The 20,000-nt window shown below is 44.1% G+C and overlaps 1 protein-coding gene across 1 annotated transcript in view; it reads right to left on the bottom strand.

Annotated features, from left to right (window-relative positions):
• The window catches only part of ovch1 (ovochymase 1), a gene marked incomplete at its 3' end in the record, with an annotated part of 75,410 nt that extends 62,574 nt beyond the window's left edge, over window positions 1-12,836 (bottom strand). Inside the window, exon 1 of the mRNA XM_084330939.1 lies at window positions 12,810-12,836. The remainder of the gene's footprint in view (window positions 1-12,809) is intronic.
• Window positions 12,837-20,000: the final 7,164 nt, after the last annotated feature.

Genomic DNA, 20,000 nt, shown 5'->3' with positions numbered 1-20,000 from the left:
CACACACACACACACACACACACACACACACACACACACACACACACACACACACACACACACACACACACACACACACACACACACACACACACACACACACACACACACACACACACACACACACACACACACACACACACACACACACACACACACACACACACACACACACACACACACACACACACACACACACACATATTATAATAACACGTTGTGTGTGTGTGTGTGTGTGTGTGTGTGTGTGTGTGTGTGTGTGTGTGTGTGTGTGTGTGTGTGTGTGTGTGTGTGTGTGTGCAAAGATTGAAACGTTTTCAGGTGAAATGAACTACAGTGTGTGCAACTGTACAAGCAAAACTGTACATTGGAATATTGACAAGACCATACATGGTAATTTACTGTACATTGGAGGGGGTTGTGTTAGGACATTTACAGGGGCCAGTTTCGAATTGCAGTCTCCCGTAGGTGCTTTTTGAGAGTGTTTTTGAAAGTGGGTAGTGATTCACATTCCTTTACAGCTTTAGGCAGGGCGTTCCACATTGATGTGGCATAATTGCGAAACGTGTTTAGTCCCTTGTTTGAGCCGAATCTGGGTTTAACATGATTTGTGGAGCTCCCTCTGGTGTTGTGATCGTGGTATTCACTGACCTTTGGGAAGTATTTTGACATGTACATGGGTACCTTGGTCGTGTAGTGTATCTTGTAGACCAGGCCCATTGCATACCAAATGGATACCAAATACAACCAGGATGACGAAACACTATGAACAGCGACAGTAACAATCAGGACGACAGAATGCAGGAAACAGAATAATGAACCCACAAGGAAGACAGGGGGGAGCACACATAAATACACACACTGATTGGACGAGGGACACCTGGGGGGAACACAGATTAGGCTAAGGCTAAACAGAGAAACACAATATACCCACACACACACTGGAGACATAACACTAGACCAGACAAGGGAAAACAGCAGATAACAGACACGCAGGGATGGACAACATGCCAGGGAGTACAATAATGATCACAGAAAATACAAGATGCAGGCAGCATCAGCGGGCAGCTGTCCAGTAAGTGGGGGTATAGGACTGTGCATGAGTCTCTGGATAGGCAGGGGGGAGAGCAGGGCCAGGCAGATTGTAACACACACACATTCTTGTCTTTGTGTGTGAGATGGACTTACTGTACATGGGTGTTTGGATATAAATAGGTTATGTGACATGCTCTGATTGACGGCTCTGAAATTTAGAACATAATTCCTGCTAATGTCCAATGAATGTTAATACTCATCCGCAACATCTTTAATCCTTATTTAATATGAAACAGTGTTGTTGAAAGGGACTCGTGTAAAGGGACTAGTGTAAAGGGACTATGGACTAGTGTAAAGGGACTAGTGTAAAGGGACTAGGGCAGGGATGGCCAACCAGTCAGAGACTAAGAGCCACAAAAATGACTGTGGTACCACAAAGAGCCACACCATATACCAGCGTTTCTCAACCTTTTTTTTCAGTCACGGCACCCTTCATGTGTTTATAGGTCTCACCCTCTGGCCTCTGAAGTTGCTAATGTCTTTTTTATTTGGGCCTCACAGGGTTAAAAGTACCCTGTGAGACCCACGGTTGCAAAATTACAAAATCACTTTTAGCCATTTAAAAAAAGTCTGTAAATGTTTATTTAAATTTTTTTAAGCACATGTATAGTCAATTGGTCCTGTTGTTCAGCCTCACAATGCTATTTGATAGTAAATGTGTTTATATGTCCCACCCTCTGGCCTCTGAAGTTGCTAATGTCTTTTTAATTTGGGCCTCACAGGGTTAACCTCTTAAGCCCGAGATATACAGTAAAAGTGTATATTTTCAGCATTACGTTTGTTTACCAATGATTTTAACTGTTATTAGTGAAATATAAGATTATAGAAATCTCAGGGCATTGAGTCGGAAACCGGCACATATTGACAGGAGGAAGTGGCACAGCCAAAAGTGAGTGTAGTCTTTTAAAGGAAGAGACTCAGGGCTTTCGAATTTCGGAAAAACTCCCCTACCCAGCTCACGCCAGCCCCTGTTAATCATCCGACTTCTGGATTAACTTTTTTATTTCTCTCATTTTTAGAGATTATCTCCCACAAACCTGAACGTTATTGCCATAAAACAGAACGCAGTTAGTTTCTCTACCGTTCTGCGAACGTCTAGCAAAAAACGGTGTTGCAATATGATGAAAAATGGTGGAGAAATGTACATTATAAAAAAGATGGCAGAATTCAGTATCTACAAAACCATCTGTTTAATCCTCTTCCCTTTATTCATTTGCTTAGATTTTTCAGGTCTGGTACATTTTTGCATGGTGTTATTCACAGTCAAAGATACTTTTTTTTTTTTTTTTAAATAGAATTGATATTCTCCTTTGGTTCATTACAATTTACTCAGGCCTAGTAACAGACACACTATTTCTGACACTGGGAATACATTCCCTGAGATCCATAGATGTCCCTAGATTCAGATACCAAGAACATGCAAATGGACCATTTAAAAAAAATCTGTAAATGTTTATTCTACTTCCTTATGGAATGAGTGACATAAAAAAAATAAAAAAAGTATGGTTGGAAGAGCCACACATCGACGGGGCAAAGAGCCACATGCGGCTCGCAAGCCGCGGGTTGGCCACCCCTGGACTAGGGACTAGTGTAAAGGGACTCGCTGCAGGTGACTGAACGTCTCGTCTTGCTTCCCGCAGGAGTGTAGGTGTGTGCGTCTCCGCAGACTCTCTGCCCTCCACGGTGTCTGGGAGCTCTCTGGCCGCCAGTCTGCTGCTGGGCACCAGCGCCATGTTGGTGAAGGAGACGGGCATCACGGTGCTGGGGGTGTGTGTGCTCTACGATGCCCTGGTGCTCTGCCGCAAGCCGCTCCTCTCGTAAGTAAGAGTGTCTGAGATGCTGAGAGTTTGTTTTTGTCTATGTGTGTATGTGCGGATATATATAGCATAGGATGGTTCGTATTATATTTTAAATACAACTTTAATGTAGTTTCATGCTGCTATCCTGTGCTGCTTAAATTGTTTGTTTTATTCTATTACCATTGCTGCTGTGAGGTTGAGGAATCAAACCAAAGCATTTCACTCACCTGTATACGGTGATATATGGTGACAATAAAGATTATATTCTACTCTATTTACAGCTCAACTCAAATGGTCATAGGGCAGAGAGAGCGAGAGAGAGAGAGAGAGAGAGAGAGAGAGAGAGAGAGAGAGAGAGAGAGAGAGAGAGAGAGAGAGAGAGAGAGAGAGAGAGAGAGAGAGAGAGAGAGAGAGAGAGAGAGATTATCCTGCTGCCTCTGGGCTGGGCTCTCTGATAATACATTAACACTCTGACCTGGGGGGGGGGGGATATCTGCTGCTGCCAGTGTGTGTGTGGGTATTTATGTGTCTGTGTGTGTATTTATGTGTATGTATTTATGTGTGTGTGTGTCTTTGCTCCGCTCCCTGAGTACACACACACACACACACACACACACACACACACACACACACACACACACACACACACACACACACACACACACACACACACACACACACACACACACACACACACACACACACACACACACACACACACACACACACACACACACACACACACACACACACACAGCCTGCAGTAAGCCTGTGTAATAGGCTGTAGTAGTGGTGTAAAGCTGGATGAAGCTGCAGTAGCAAAAGTCCTCTGGTGATATGAAGCGACTCTAGTAGTCATAGTGCTCTGGTGATATGAAGCGACTCTAGTAGTCATAGTGCTCTGGTGTCTGATATGAAGCTATTCTAGTAGTCATAGTGCTCTGGTGATATGAAGCTACTCTAGTAGTCATAGTGCTCTGCTGTCTGATATGAAGCTACTCTAGTAGTGGAAGCTGGAAATGGTAACAACAGATGAGGTACTCAATAAACTGAGCGCCCTCCAACCTAACAAGGCCACTGGCCACGACAACATCCCTTCCAAATTCCTCAGAGACTCAGCAGCCGCCATCACCCCAATCATCACACACATAATAAACCTCTCCATAAAACAGGGACACGTCCCCAAGGACTTCAAAATTGCGAGGGTGACCCCTCTGCACAAAAAGGGCAGCAAATTAGACCCAGGCAACTACCGCCCTGTTTCTATTCTCACCTCCATCTCGAAAGCCATGGAAAAAATTGTCTACGAACAGGTCGAAAAGTACCTAGCGGAAAAAAATCTAATCTACGAATTCCAATCTGGCTTCAGAACATCCCACTCCACTGACACATGCCTTCTCTATTTGAATGACCACATCAAACAAGAGGTGGACACAGGCAAATACTGCGGCATGGTCATGCTGGACCTACAAAAGGCCTTTGACACGGTCAATCACTCCATTCTGATTGACAAGCTAAAAGCAATTGGTTTTGATAGTCTATCAGTGAGCTGGATGCAATCCTACCTTGAGGGGAGGGAACAGATGGTGGAGGTAAACGGTACCCTATCCCCCCCCCCTCACAGTGAGCTGTGGTGTTCCACAAGGAAGCATACTAGGACCGCTACTGTTCCTAATTTATGCAAATGACATGTCGTCAGCTTGTGACTGCAACTTGTTCCTGTTTGCGGACGACTCAGCCCTGCTGGTCTCTGACAAGAACAAGTTACAGGTTGAAAAAACCCTCAGCTCGGAACTAGGCAGAATCTGCATATGGCTCGCTGATAACAAACTATCATTACACATGGGCAAAACAGAGTCCATTCTCTTCGGTTCAAATAACAAACTCAGCAAGACCGACGGCTTCTCAGTTACAGTGGGTGACAATATTGTCACAAGGAAAGATGAAATTACCTACCTGGGTTCCATCCTAGAGGCTAATCTCTCCTGTGACAAAATGGCATCCAATGTAATAAAAAAAGTCAACCAACGAACTCGATTCTTGTACCGGATCTCCTCTCTGGTAAACAAGAATACCCTGAAGACTCTGGCAGGAGCACTCATTCAGGGGTACTACGACTATGCTTGCACCTCATGGTACCAAAGCACCTCAAAGGCGCTAAAAACAAAATTACAAACATCTCAAAACAAACTGGTCAGACTACTGCTTGACCTTACTCCTAGAACCCACCTCACCCCTGCCCACTTTGACAACCTAGGATGGCTTAGAGTAGACGACAGAGTACAGCAACTTGCAATGGGCCTGGTCTACAAGATACACTACACGACCAAGGTACCCATGTACATGTCAAAATACTTCCCAAAGGTCAGTGAATACCACGATCACAACACCAGAGGGAGCTCCACAAATCATGTTAAACCCAGATTCGGCTCAAATAAGGGACTAAACACGTTTCGCAATTATGCCACATCAATGTGGAATGCCCTACCCAAAGCTGTAAAGGAATGTGGATCACTACCCACTTTCAAAACCTCTCTCAAGGGACACCTACGGGAGACTGCAATTCAACACTGGCCCCTGTAAATATCCTAACCCAACCCCCTCCAATGTACAGTCATTTACCTAGTATGGTTTTGTCAATAGTCCAATGTACAATTTTGTTTGTTTGTACAGTGCCCCCCCCCCCTCAATGTACAGTTTTGCTTGTATATACAGTGTGCCCCCCCCCCAACCACCTCCAATGTAGATTACCCAGTATGGTTGTCAATATCCCAGTGTACCCAACCCCCCCCCCACCCAACCTCCTCCAATGTACAGTTTCTACGTCAAATGTATATACTCCCTTTTCCTGACTCCTTCTGTATCACAAACAGTACTGTATTTGCAAATCTGGTATGTCATAAATGTATAGATGTAGCAGTACTGACTATCTGTATGTCATGTATGTCATATATGTCCTGATGAATTGAAAATGGGGGACCCTGATGTAAACAAGACGAAAGTCTTTCTCTGGTCTGCATCCCCTTAACAATTGTGTGTATTGAGCTGTACTGTATTGTACCCATTCTGCAATCTGTTAATAAAGTTTTCAATCAATCAATCAATCAAGTCATAGTGCTCTGGTGATATGAAGCTACTCTAGTAGTCATAGTGCTCTGGTGTCTGATATGAAGCTACTCTAGTAGTCATAGTGCTCTGGTGATATGAAGCTACACTAGTAGTCATAGTGCTCTGGTGTCTGATATGAAGCTACTCTAGTAGTCATAGTGCTCTGGTGATATGAAGCTACTCTAGTAGTCATAGTGCTCTGGTGATATGAAGCTACTCTAGTAGTCATAGTGCTCTGGTGATATGAAGCTACTCTAGTCGTCGTCATAGTGCTCTGGTGTCTGATATGAAGCTACTCTAGTAGTCATAGTGCTCTGGTGATATGAAGCTACTCTAGTAGTCATAGTGCTCTGGTGATATGAAGCTACTCTAGTGGTCATAGTGCTCTGGTGATATGAAGCTACTCTAGTAGTCATAGTGCTCTGGTGATATGAAGCTACTCTATTAGTCATAGTGCTCTGGTGATATGAAGCTACTCTATTAGTCATAGTGCTCTGGTGTCTGATATGAAGCTACTCTAGTAGTCATAGTGCTCTGGTGATATGAAGCTACTCTAGTAGTCATAGTGCTCTGGTGATATGAAGCTACTCTAGTAGTCATAGTGCTCTGGTGATATGAAGCTACTCTAGTAGTCATAGTGCTCTGGTGATATGAAGCTACTCTAGTAGTCATAGTGCTCTGGTGATATGAAGCTACTCTAGTAGTCATAGTGCTCTGGTGATATGAAGCTACTCTAGTAGTCATAGTGCTCTGGTGATATGAAGCTACTCTAGTAGTCATAGTGCTCTGGTGATATGAAGCTACTCTAGTAGTCATAGTGCTCTGGTGTCTGATATGAAGCTACTCTAGTAGTCATAGTGCGCTGGTGATATGAAGCTACTCTAGTCATCATAGTGCTCTGGTGTCTGATATGAAGCTACTCTAGTAGTCATAGTGCTCTGGTGATATGAAGCTACTCTAGTAGTCATAGTGCTCTGGTGATATGAAGCTACTCTAGTAGTCATAGTGCTCTGGTGATATGAAGCTACTCTAGTCGTCATAGTGCTCTGGTGATATGAAGCTACTCTAGTAGTCATAGTGCTCTGGTGATATGAAGCTACTCTAGTAGTCATAGTGCTCTGGTGATATGAAGCTACTCTAGTCGTCATAGTGCTCTGGTGATATGAAGCTACTCTAGTCGTCATAGTGCTCTGGTGATATGAAGCTACTCTAGTAGTCATAGTGCTCTGGTGATATGAAGCTACTCTAGTAGTCATAGTGCTCTGGTGTCTGATATGAAGCTACTCTAGTAGTCATAGTGCTCTGGTGTCTGATATGAAGCTACTCTAGTAGTCATAGTGCTCTGGTGATATGAAGCTACTCTAGTAGTCATAGTGCTCTGGTGATATGAAGCTACTCTAGTAGTCATAGTGCTCTGGTGATATGAAGCTACTCTAGTAGTCATATTGCTCTGGTGATATGAAGCTACTCTAGTAGTCATTGTCCTCTGGTGATATGAAGCTACTCTACTCTGAATAGATATTACAAGCTAAAGTAAACTACTTTGCAGGGTCATAGTTACTACAAGCAGGCTTTATGCTGGTGAGAGATGTTTAGGCTCATGGCAAGAGAAAGACACGGTGGCACAGTGGTTAGCACTGTTGCCTCACAGCAAGAAGGTCATGGGTTCAAACTCCAGCAGGGTTCTGCATGTTCTCCCTGCGTTTGCGTGGGTTTCCTCCGGGTACCCCGGTTTCCTCCCACACTAAAAGACATGTATGCTAGGTTTCCTGCCGTTGCCCTTGACCCATGAGGTACTGGCATCACAACTGGAGTTGGTCCCCGGGCGCCACACTGCTCCTAAATAGTTAGGATGAGTCAAATGCAGAGGAGGAATTTCCTCAAGGGGATTTAATAAAGGTTCACCTTAACTTAATTTCAAGTTGTTCCAGTTCGACTCCCAGTTCGACATCTTTGCCGAATGTCTTCCCCGGTAGGGTTGGGCACCGAAAACCGGTTCTAATAGGAACCGGTTCCTAACATCCGGTTGGAAGTAACAATATTTGCATTTCGATTCTTAATTTCGATTATTAAAAAAATATATATATATTTTTACTTTGTTAATTAATACCCTAGTTACAGTACAGCAACCAAATTAAACTGTATCAAGTCAACTGACAATGTGAATAGTATGAAAAAAATGTAAGATTAAAAAAAATATATATATATCTCCTGAAATAAGCTGTGACCTGTTTTGATCTGCACCTCAAAGAATCGGAATCGAGAATCGTTTAGAACAGGAATCGAAATGGAGAATCGGAATCGGAACCGGAATCGTTCAAATCCAAACGATGCCCAACCCTACTCCCCGGTCTATCTCCCATTCCTCCTCTCTCTCTATCTCTCTCTCTCTCTCTCTCTCTCTCTCTCTCTCTCTCTCTCTCTCTCTCTCTCTCTCTCTCTCTCTCTACCGGACTGCCCGGTAGCAAAAATCAATAAAAACCTACAAAAACATAACTTGTCCGAAAAATAAGTAAGGACAACAATCAATTACAAAATGTACAACTAGATTGAAAATGGTTGGACAATAGAAATGCATTATGTACTAAACATAATTTGGCCTATTCAAAGAAGTTGAAGAAGATGTGTGTATTCTGGGGCATTATGTCAATGACGGGCATTTCCAACCTCAGTTAATATGTAACGAGTTTCACGAGGCTGTGATTATTATTATAGAGGTCACAATTATCTTGTTTTATACGGTGATGCCAAGTAAAGAAAATTAAATAAAATTAATACTTTTATCGTCACACACGCAATTGGGCTCAGCTTTACATATAATACCCAATTCATGCAACTTGATTGATTGATTGATTGAACATTTTATTAACAGATTGCAGAATGGGTACGATACAGTACGGCTCAATACACACAATTGTTAAGGGGATGCAGACCAGAGAAAGACTTTCGTCTTGTTTACATCAGGGTCCCTATTTTCAATTCATCATAACATATATGACATACATGACATACATGACATACAGGTAGACAGTACTGTTACATCTAGACATTTATGACATACCAGATCTACAAATATACAGTACTGTTTATGAGTACAAAAAAAGTCTAAAAAGAGAGTATATACATTTGAGGGGGAAGAAACTGTACATTGGAGGAGGTTGGGTAGGTGGGGTGGAGGGGGAAACTGTACATTGGAGGAGGTTGGGTAGGTGGGGTGGAGGGGGAAACTGTACATTGGAGGTGGTAGGCGGGGTGGGGGGGGAAACTGTACATTGGAGGTGGTAGGTGGGGTGGAGGGGGAAACTGTACATTGGAGGTGGTAGGCGGGGTGGAGGGGGAAACTGTACATTGGAGGTGGTAGGCGGGGTGGGGGGGGAAACTGTACATTGGAGGTGGTAGGCGGGGTGGGGGTGGGGAACTCCAAGACTGTTTAGGAACCACGGTATACAGAAATAGGCAAAAGTAGAATACAAAATAAAAATGTGGAAATCACATCTTTGTACAAAACTGCATGGTTCTAACCAAAAGGTAAATGGTATTGGCACATATTTCACATGTTTTTAAGGAGTGCCACTTGGGGTTCTAATGATATGTTGAGTGGCGGGTCCAGGGGACCCCATTCTAAATGGTCACACTGATTCTTTCAATCAAAATTATATTTGATTTTGGGGAAGAAAATCACATCCCTTTCCTGGTATGCTAGCTGTATACTTACTCATAGTATATATTTATTTTATATATATATTATGCTTATATAGTAGATTCTAAGTGTTATTGACACTGCTTACTTGCTCATATTCTTATTCAAATCAAATTAAAATCAAATCAAATTTATTTATAAGGCCCGACAACACACGTTAATGTCCCCATGGGCCGTACAGGTCTTCTTTAAACAAGTCAAGAAGAAAACATAACAATAAGTCAAGAACAGAACAAGGACACCATAAGGTCCAACAAATTTAAAATAAATGCAAATAAATGAAAGAATGCAAGCACTCCCAGACATACCCCACGCGAAGGTAAGGAAAAACTCACTAAAACCTAACAATAGGTAAAAATGCTCCACAGGCAGTGTGGAGGAGAGAAACCTTAGAAGGGCCATTCAAGAGGGGATCTCCCTTCTTAGATGTCGGTGATAGTAGTGTTGCAGACGGACAGTTGGTAAGCATGCACTCAAGTGTGTAGTGAAACACAGATGAGTGCATGCAATAGCAACTGAACATTTTGAATGATTAAAGATAGAGCTGATAGCGATAGCAACTGAACATTTTGAAAGATTGAAGATAGAGCTGATAGCGAATCTATTTGAGGCACAGGGGCGGCGCAAGAGGGTCGCGTCCTCCCCGTCTTAATCACGGGACATTCAACACTCCGGTCATTGCTCAGTTAATTATAATGTTTACACTGCTTATTGCCTATATTTATGTCTTCTACTATTACCATGCCTATACCTGTACCCCCCCCCCTCCCCCATGCTGCTATGACGCCTGGATTTCCCCAAGGGGATCAATAAAGGAATATCATAATATCATATCATAATGACATCACTGGTATCTATGGATTCCTCTGAACCTCTCGTTTCAGGAGCTAGGCTGTCTCTATGTTTGCATTAGAATGAACCGTGCTCAAGAGAGACAGTAATGTCCGCCAAACCGTCAGCGATCTCCTATATATCAGTTCATTTTAGGGCAACTGAAAACCACTCAAGTAAAAGGGTCCGATGGCACCACTGTCAGCTGCTCTGGTGCTTGATGAGACCCAGCTCTTGCCTCCTCTTCTGCTGTGTGCTTTACTTCAGCTAGGCTGATGGTGTAATTTCCCCCGGGCATGTTCACAGACAGCTAAGAGATAGGAGGGGTCCATCACAGTGTGTCGTGTGTGTGTGTGTGTGTGTGTGTGTGTGTGTGTGTGTGTGTGTGTGTGTGTGTGTGTGTGTGTGTGTGTGTGTGTGTGTGTGTGTGTGTGTGTGTGTGTGTGTGTGTGTGTGTGTGTGTGCGTGTGCGTGGTGTGTACACGCGCGCCTGTGTGTGGCCTGTGTGTCCATGTCTGTGACTCTGTGTGTCTACTTTCAAGGTCCAATCCGGAATTTCGTTGACCACATAAATTAGGGTTATTTTCTCATACATTCTGAAACAGTTTGAGTTTTCTATGGAAATGTTTCTATGCTGTTTGGAAACGTCCTTTCTCAGAAATCAAAATAGAGGTCTGTTTAAGTCACGTCATCACCCCGCTGGGGTTTATGGGTAATGTAGTCCAACAACATGGACTAGATTGCTGTGAATTATAATTTCTTAAAGATATTAATCGTTAAAGGAATTTTAAAGGAAAGCCTGATTAGTCACCTTTACAACAAGGTACAACTTGTAAAGATCATGCATTCGTGGAATGAGCAACACAACTAACCATGTGGGTAGCGGCCTAACATTTTTTGCAACAGATCTACTCCCCAGTGCACGCAAAGCAGATTTCAGTGAGCTTTGCTCAACTTCTATAGACAGCAGCTCTGCTTCCATTCATTTGTGCTAAGCTAGGCTAGCTTGCCATTTACAATTTACAATTGTGTCATTTAGCTGATGCTTTTATCCAAAGCGACTTACAGATTGTGAACAACATGTCACCAGGAGGGGTACATCTCTGGCAGCTAAGGGTCAGTGGCATTGTTCGTCAAATAATCGACATATTAGCAAGATAGGTAGTAGTATAAGAATAGTAGCATAGGGTATCATCATCATCATCATCATTTATTTATTCGTACATGGAATTACCACAGTCCAACAGTACATATTAATATAATTCACCAAATTATATAATAGTATATAATAGTAAAAAGGTTAGATGGTTCATTCTTTTCCATTTCTTTTCAAATATTATTTCAGATATTGTTTGAAGATGTATGTTTTTAGTCTACGGTGAAACATTTTCCAGGTTTCAGCTGATGACCCCACAGGAGCTCGGATAGGAGTGGGTCCGAGTGTCTGAGCTTGCAGCCGGATAGCTCTCTACTCGTATGACTCAGATGAATAAACAGCAATTACTCTCCTTCCCTTTCCCCAATACTCCCCCATCCCATCTGGTTCCTCTCAGCCCTTTAATCAAACGCTCTCTCTGGTGGTGGAGGAGAAGGCCCACACACTGGTTTTACAAAAGCAGCCACATCTCTGATCTTCCTCCCTGCTCTTCGTCTCCACATAGGCATAGGAATCGAGTAGAATTGATGGGAAACAATTGGAAAGCAACAGCGGAATAAAGCGAAGCAGTGGGAAACACAGAGTGAGTGAACGTCAATGGATAATTAAGCAAAATAAAGCGGGTTTGTTATTCAGGAGGAGCAGGAACACAGAAACACGATTGCTGTAGAGAGAGTATTGACAGAGGGATGGAGAAAGGAGAGAGAGAGAGAGAGAGAGAGAGAGAGAGAGAGAGAGAGAGAGAGAGAGAGAGAGAGAGAGAGAGAGAGAGAGAGAGAGAGAGAGAGAGAGAGAGAGAGAGAGAGAGAGAGACAGACAGACAGACAGAGACAGACAGACAGACAGACAGACAGACAGACAGACAGACAGACAGACAGACAGACAGACAGACAGACAGACAGACAGACAGACAGACAGACAGACAGACAGACAGACAGACAGACAGACAGACAGACAGACAGACAGACAGACAGACAGACAGACAGACAGACAGACAGACAGACAGACAGACAGACAGACAGACAGACAGACAGACAGACAGACAGACAGACAGACAGACAGACAGACAGACAGACAGACAGACAGACAGACAGTTTTGCTCTTGCTCTCCTCGACTGACCTCGTTTGGACGAGGAGACCGGGCTTTTTCCCTCGAAGCGACCAGAAGAAACGGATCGCTCTTCCTCCCTCTCTCTCCTCCTCTTTCATCCCTCACTGTTGCCGCGGTCACAGTTGTCACAGGGAATTACCATCCTGCTGTGCGGATGTGTTTCAGCGTCTCTCCCAGGATCCCTTTAGCAGTTGAGGCCCAGGTTTTTTGGGGATATAAACAATACCTGTCTGTCCCTGTGTTTGTGTGTGTTTGTGTACGTGCGTGTGTGTGCGTGCGTGCGTGCGCGAGTGCGTGCGTGCGGGTGTGTGTGTGTGTGTGTGTGTGTGTGTGTGTCCAGTGTGAAATCAGTCTTTTCAGTGGAGCTGGGTGTCAGGGATATTTCCCAAGTTCCTTGTGTCTCATTCCAGCTCAGCTTCAGCTGAGTGTCTCTCTCTCTCTCTCTCTCTCTCTCTCTCTCTCTCCTCTCTCTCTCTCTCTCTCTCTCTCTCTCTCTCTCTCTCTCTCTCTCTCTCTCTCTCTCTCCTCTCTCTCTCTCTCTCTCTCGCCGTCTGACTCTTTTTCATTGTCTTTTTTCTTTTCTACTCACTCTAGCCTCCAGTATCCATCCGAAGGTAGCTCAAATTATAAGCGAATTTTCCAAAAAGACGGCTAAAGAAAATGTATTCAATCTCACAAACTCAAGAATTAATTGGGGGCAAGCCCTCGTTTCCAATGATGTCACGCATACAAACAAAATAATAAATACATAATAAATACAATAAATATACAGTCAACAATACAATATACAATAAGTGCAATCATAATAGTGTTTGTACAATTGCAGATTATGGTGGAAATGGTTGGTGATTAAGGATTTAAACTGACCAAAGGATACCAAGTATTGAGTTTTAGAGTTTGTTTGTATGATGTTCCACGTGTCAGGAGCACAGAAGCTAAACACAGACTTCCCAAGTTCAGCACAAACTCTAGGTGCTTGAGTGTAAGAGCCAGTAAGAGCCAGTCACTGGAACGTGTCCTATAGGGTAGGGATGGGTACCTTTCACATTTGAACCGATACCGGTACCGGTACCTGTGAATCAACCGGTACCCAACGGTACATTTTTTCGGTACTTTAGTCTCAAGAAATGTAATTTACCTACCTCAGTCGTAAAAAAAAAATCCAAACTTCAATTTCGACAGTTTTCGGCTTGTCATTGCTCCGACTGCTTTGTTGTTGAATCAAGTCAAATCCTAGGTAAGCATATATTGTGCGTGTGAACGTTGACATGAAAAAAAACGTAAAAAAAAAAAAATTAATAAAATCTTTATTTATTTTTTTTTTTTTTTTTTTTTTTCGGTTTCTCACTTGTTTCTATACTCGGTAGTACCGACGTCTTTCGGTTCGGTACCTCAAAAGTACCGAATTTGGTACCCATCCTACTATAGGGTCCAGACGTCCACTCCAACAGAGAAGTGAGATCAATTTGGCAATCTCCAATTATGGCTTTATAAAGAAACAGATGCCAATGCAGCTCTCGTCTCTCTGCTAGAGAGGACCAGCCAACCCTATTCTACAGGACACAATGACCCTGATAGGACCCTGATAGGACCCTGATGTAAACAAGACAACGTCTTTCTCTGGTCTGCATCCCCTTAACAATTGTGTGTATTGAGCCGTACTGTATTCTGTACCCATTCTGCAATAAAGTTTTCATTCATTCATTCATTCATTCATTCATTCATTCATTCATTCATTCATTCATTCATTCATTCATTCATTCATTCATTCATCCATCCATTCATTCATTCATTCATCCATTCATTCATTCATTCATTCATTCACACAATGGTGAAAACCACAACCGATCGAATGGCTGAATGAAGGGCTTTAGAATGGAAGCCGCATGTCTATATAAAATGTGAATCCATCAACTTGTTTCCATCAACTACTTCTGTACACATTCTGACGTAGCTTCCCTCTACAACCAACGACATTTTTTTATTTTAAATAGACCGCTACAGTATGTAAGTTCAGTCGCTATGTGTTTAAATTTTTTGGGTGGTGAAAAACCTGCAGATACCCTGCTAAAAGAACAGGTGGGTGGGAACTGTCTGCCTCAGTGACTTGGTATATAGTAAGTCTGTACTATACACAGACACACAGTGGGTCTTAAGGCTGTCCCCGAAGCCTGTTTTTGGAATTCGAACTTTGTCATGGTTTTTCGAACGAACGTTCGAACCTTCCTTTTTTCTTTTCTTTTTTTTGCCAAATCTTTTTTTATATATATATATATATTATTTTTTTTTATATAAATATCCTCAAACTAAATCCTCAATTTGAATAAAGTGATTAATCTGATTAAATGAGACATTTTCTTTTTATTAAATCAACTTTCCAGCCCCAGCCCCAGCCCAGGGAGAAGCCCCAGCCAACTAAATCAATTAAATCAACTTTCTTTAATGATATAACTCATCAGTTTCTTTTAATACTATAATATTAGTGTAGCCTAATCTTTATCTGCAACTGTGAAGAAAAACCAGAATGAATAGAAAAATGTTTATTTTTAATTTTTTTAATAAATTTTTTTAAATGCAAATGTTGATTTAGAATTTGAATGCCAACGTAACGAACGAAGGTTCGAACGTTCGAACGTTTGGGCTCAGCCTAGTGGGTCTTACTCACAGTTGTGTGCAAGGGCCTTTGCAGCTCTCCTGCTCTGTAGTTCGTTAGTTTACACTGAACATGTGTCGTCGTGTTTTTCCACCAGGGCTCTTCACCTTGAGGCTCCAGATCACGGTTGTAGAAAACAGTTGTAGAAACGCCTACGCTGACTTTACACAATCCTTGTTAACGCAACCTCTTAGCTTCATGCTGTCTGCTTTGTATCTTTCCACTGTGTTTCTTTCTGTCTGTCTGGTTCAACCTCACTTCACCTTTCTCTCTCCTCCTCCTCTCTCCTCTCCTCTTCCCTGTCCCTCCCTCTCCTTCCTCCTTCATTCTGTCTCTCCCTCTCCTCTCATATCCTGTATCTCTCTCTCCTCTCCTCTCCTCTCCTGTCTCTCCTCTCCTCTCTCTCCTTCTCTCTCCTCTCCTCTCCTCTCCTCTCTCCTCTCCTCTCCTCTCTCTCCTCTCTCCTCTCTTCTCCTCTCCTCTCTCCCTCTCCTTCCTCTCCTCTCCTCTCCTCTCCTCTCTCTCCTCTCCTCTCCTCTCCTCTCCTCTCCCTCTCCCTCCTCTCTCTCCTCTCCTCTCCTGTCTCTCCTCTCCTCTCCTCCCTCCCTCTCCTCTCCTCTCCCCTCCTCTCCCTCTCCTCTCCTCCTCCCCTCCTCCTCTCCTCTCCCTCTCCTCTCCTCTCTCCTCTCTCCTCCTCCCCCCTCCCCCCCCCCCCCCACACACACACACACACACACACACACACACACACACACACACACACACACACACACACACACACACACACACACACACACACACACACACACACACACACACACACACACACACACAATCCCGTTTACATTAATTACATTCCAGTTGATTGTTATCAGGTAGCACAAAGATCCAGCTGTAACTGCACTCAAGATACATTGAGGACAGATTGTAATCCACTTCAACACATGTGTAACTGCATTCATGTTTCACACACATACAGGCACTGCTTTAGCAAATAAATAGGCATTCGCACATCACTGCACAAACTAGGTAAACCAGACAAAACTAGCTAGCAAGTAGCAACCTATTGAAGAAAAGATACCATAATATTGTGTGTCCGAAATAGTCTAGATCCTCGTGGACAGGGCCGCCTCAGGGGGTGTGTGAGCAGTGCGGTCGCACAGGGCCTCGCGGGAAGGCAAAAAAAATTAAAAATGATTATTATTATTTTTTATTTTTTATTTTTTTTGCGAGGCCCCCCTTCCCGCAAGGCCCTTTTTCATCACAGACCTAAAATCTAGTTTTGCTTATATGCTTATATATTTCACATTAGACACGTTTGTAGAATGTGTCTGACTTGTTCCTGGCTCTGCGGCTCTGCAGATACACTATTGGAGCTCTGAGCTCTGCAGCAGATATACTATTGGTTTCAACGAAGGGAGGGGTTACATGTGTACAGTCGGCCGGCGTGCGTCAGCTGCGTCTGACTATTTCGCGCGTGCAGCATTGGAGGTTATGCCAGCCAAGACGAAGAGGACGGTCGTTCGGCAGATGGCCTGAAGATGAAAGTTGTTGCATGTTAGAAAGTTCAGTCAGGCTAGCCATGTCGGCTTAGCTAAAGGCAGGGACAGCTAGTTAGCTTTAGCTACGTTATAATATCGAGTGCTAACGTGTGGTTCAGTCGGGATAGCCATGTCGGCTAGTAGCTTAGCTAAAGGCTAACCTAGAGAGCTAGCTAACCTAGAGAGAGCGCGTGCAGCATTGGAGGTTATGCCAAGATGAAGAGGACGGTCGTTCGGCAGATGAACTTCGTCAACTCCACGGTTGTCTCCTTCCTCTTGGACGTTTGGTGAGTTTTAATGCACTCTATTCTATTCCCGCCGTGGAGATATCTCTCTCTCTTTCTCTCGGGCCGGCTAGCTATCGTAGCTAACGTTATATTGAGCCAAGCGGGCGGCTAGCTGTCGTAGCTAACGTTATATTGAGCCAAGCGGGCCAACTAGCTGTCGTAGCTAACGTTGTATTGAGCCAAGCGGGCCGGCTAGCTGTTGTAGCTAACGTTATATTGAGCCAAGCGGGCCGGCTAGCTGTCGTAGCTAACGTTATATTGAGCCAAGCGGGCCGGCTAGCTGTCGTAGCTAACGTTCTGTCGAGCTAGCGTCAGTACCTGGCCACTCTATTTGCAGTTAGCCTCTTTAGCTGATGTCGGCCGTTGGCTTCTTGCTACTTTGTTTTCTCTGTATAGACCCTCTTCTCTTTGGATTTAAGTGTTGATCTTTGTCCTTTTGGATCTATGTATATTCATGTTGCCTTTGTGAAGTTATCTTTTCCTTCTGTTTTGTTCTTCCATTAAAAGTTGAATATCCTTTAGGGCTCATCTTAGCTGTCTTGCTTCTCTCTCTCTCTCTCTCTCTCTCTCTCTCTCTCTCTCTCTCTCTCCCTCTCTCTCTCTGTCTGTCTGGACCACAGACTCATCTCTCTCTCTCTCTCTCTGTCTCTCTCTCTCTCTCTCTCTCTCTGTCTGTCTGGACCACAGACTCATCTCTCTCTCTCTCTTTCTCTCTCTCTCTCTGTCTGTCTGGACCACAGACTCATCTCTCTCTCTCTCTCTGGACCACAGACTCATCTCTCTCTGGATCATCACAGACTCTCTCTCTCTCTCTCTCTCTCTCTCTCTCTCTCTCTCTCTCTCTCTCTCTCTCTCTCCTCTCTCTCTCTCTCTCTCTGGACCACAGACTCATCTCTCTCTCTCTCTGGCCTTGCTCTGGTGGAGGGTGTGCCACTGTGTGTGTGCCATCATGTTAACGTTAACCTCAGTTAAACCTTGCGACGCCTCGTTAGATGAAGCTGTGTTCTGAGGTGTCCTGTGTTCTGAGCTGTGGTCTGAGCTGTGTGCTGAGCTGTGTTCTGCATGTGTTCTGTGTTCTGAGATGTGTTCTGAGCTGTGTTCTGTGTTCTGAGCTGTGTTCTGAGCTGTGTGCTGAGCTGTGTTCTGCATGTGTTCTGTGTTCTGAGGTGTCCTGTGTTCTGAGCTGTGTTCTGAGCTGTGTTCTGTGCTGTGTTCTGAGCTGTGTTCTGAGATGTGTTCTGTGTTCTGAGCTGTGTTCTAAGCTGTGTTGTGTTCTGAGCTGTGTTTTGAGCTTATATAGTGCTTTTACTAACTATTATATTTCTCTCTCCTCTGGTCAGGGGCATTGCCGGGTCTGTGCAGCGATAACACTGTATATTGACTGTAGAACGGGAGCTCTCTCTCTCTCGCTCTCTCTCTCTCTCTCTCTCTTGCTATATGTTGACTGTATCATGCCCAGCCTCGGGCAGCGCTATTATTTAAGAATATGTTGACTCGCACAGGGCCTCGCATTTCTCCCAGGTGGCCCTGCTCGTGGATGTAGTCTTAACAATATGATGGTACTTGTAGTCTTTACTCGCACACTGTGCTTGTAAATAATTTTTCTGGATCTATTTTTTTGTCGCAAAAATGTATGTGAAGCGCTCACACGGTCAAATCCTGCCTCCAATCACAACTCTTGCTTTCCTCGAAGAAGAAAAGAGGGCGCCGTTTGACATAGGTCAACTGACAGCACCTTGACTCACTTAACCTCCGCTGCATAGAGGTCAGTGGCTGCATTGAGCAATCTTTTTTTTTTATCCACTTTTTCTCCCATTTTTCTATATTTTCTCCCATCCCAATTTTGTATCATCCAATTCAACCCTCCCCTGTCACAAACGCTGTTTCTTGCCTCCCACAAGCCGGCTGCAATGTGGACTAAGTCATACATAGCACAAGTCCCCTCCGGTACTTGAGGTAACAGCAGTCGCATCTTTTCACCTGCGCAGCTCGATCTCTCAGTGGCGAGGAGTGGCGTGTGGGAGGCTCACGCTGCCCCTGACACTTCCTGATTCTACTGCGCAGGCGCACCAACCGACATGTAGGAGTCGCTGTCCACAACGCCCGATCCCCACCCATCAGTTTCCCACCCCCTAATACGGCCAATGTGTATTAGTATGAACGACCAGCTAAACTGAAAGCAAATGTGGAGCGCTGGCTCGAACAGGCGAGCCCAGCGTCTCCAGATTTCGTGGCGAGCGCCTTGCCCACTACGCCACGTAGCCGCCTGCTGCATTGAGCAATCTACTCACCAGGACCTGCTGCATGTACTTAACGTAATTTCACTGGCTACGTGGTTCCGTCAGCAAAGCATGTGAGCAGAGACTCTTGTTTACTTCCGCTGGACCATAGCAGCAAACGCTCGGTGCCGAGCTTCACAGCGAGTATTTCATGCAAAGAAGCACCTCCAATATGACAGAGCATTTTCTGCAACCCTACATGCACGGTTTTCTACTTGATTTGCTGCCTCCCAGTCATATACAGTTAGCGGTAGGCCGGTAGCAATGTTACCGCTTTACACTCAAGTTTTCTCCTGGGCTGCACAGCGCTAACATAGTGTGGAGAGAAAACGTATTGGTATGAAACATTTTCACTGTGCTCCTAAATTTCTTGTGTGCTCCTTGCAAGATCAAGCAAAGAGTTTGAGATAGGTCAGTTGTGTCATGCCCGGTTATGAGCT

Source organism: Notolepis coatsorum (genome assembly GCF_963971535.1).
Source record: "Notolepis coatsorum genome assembly, chromosome: 15".
Classification (NCBI taxonomy): domain Eukaryota; kingdom Metazoa; phylum Chordata; class Actinopteri; order Aulopiformes; family Paralepididae; genus Notolepis; species Notolepis coatsorum.
The sequence above is the reverse complement of the archived record's forward strand: the minus strand, read 5'-3'. Positions and strand labels throughout refer to the sequence as shown.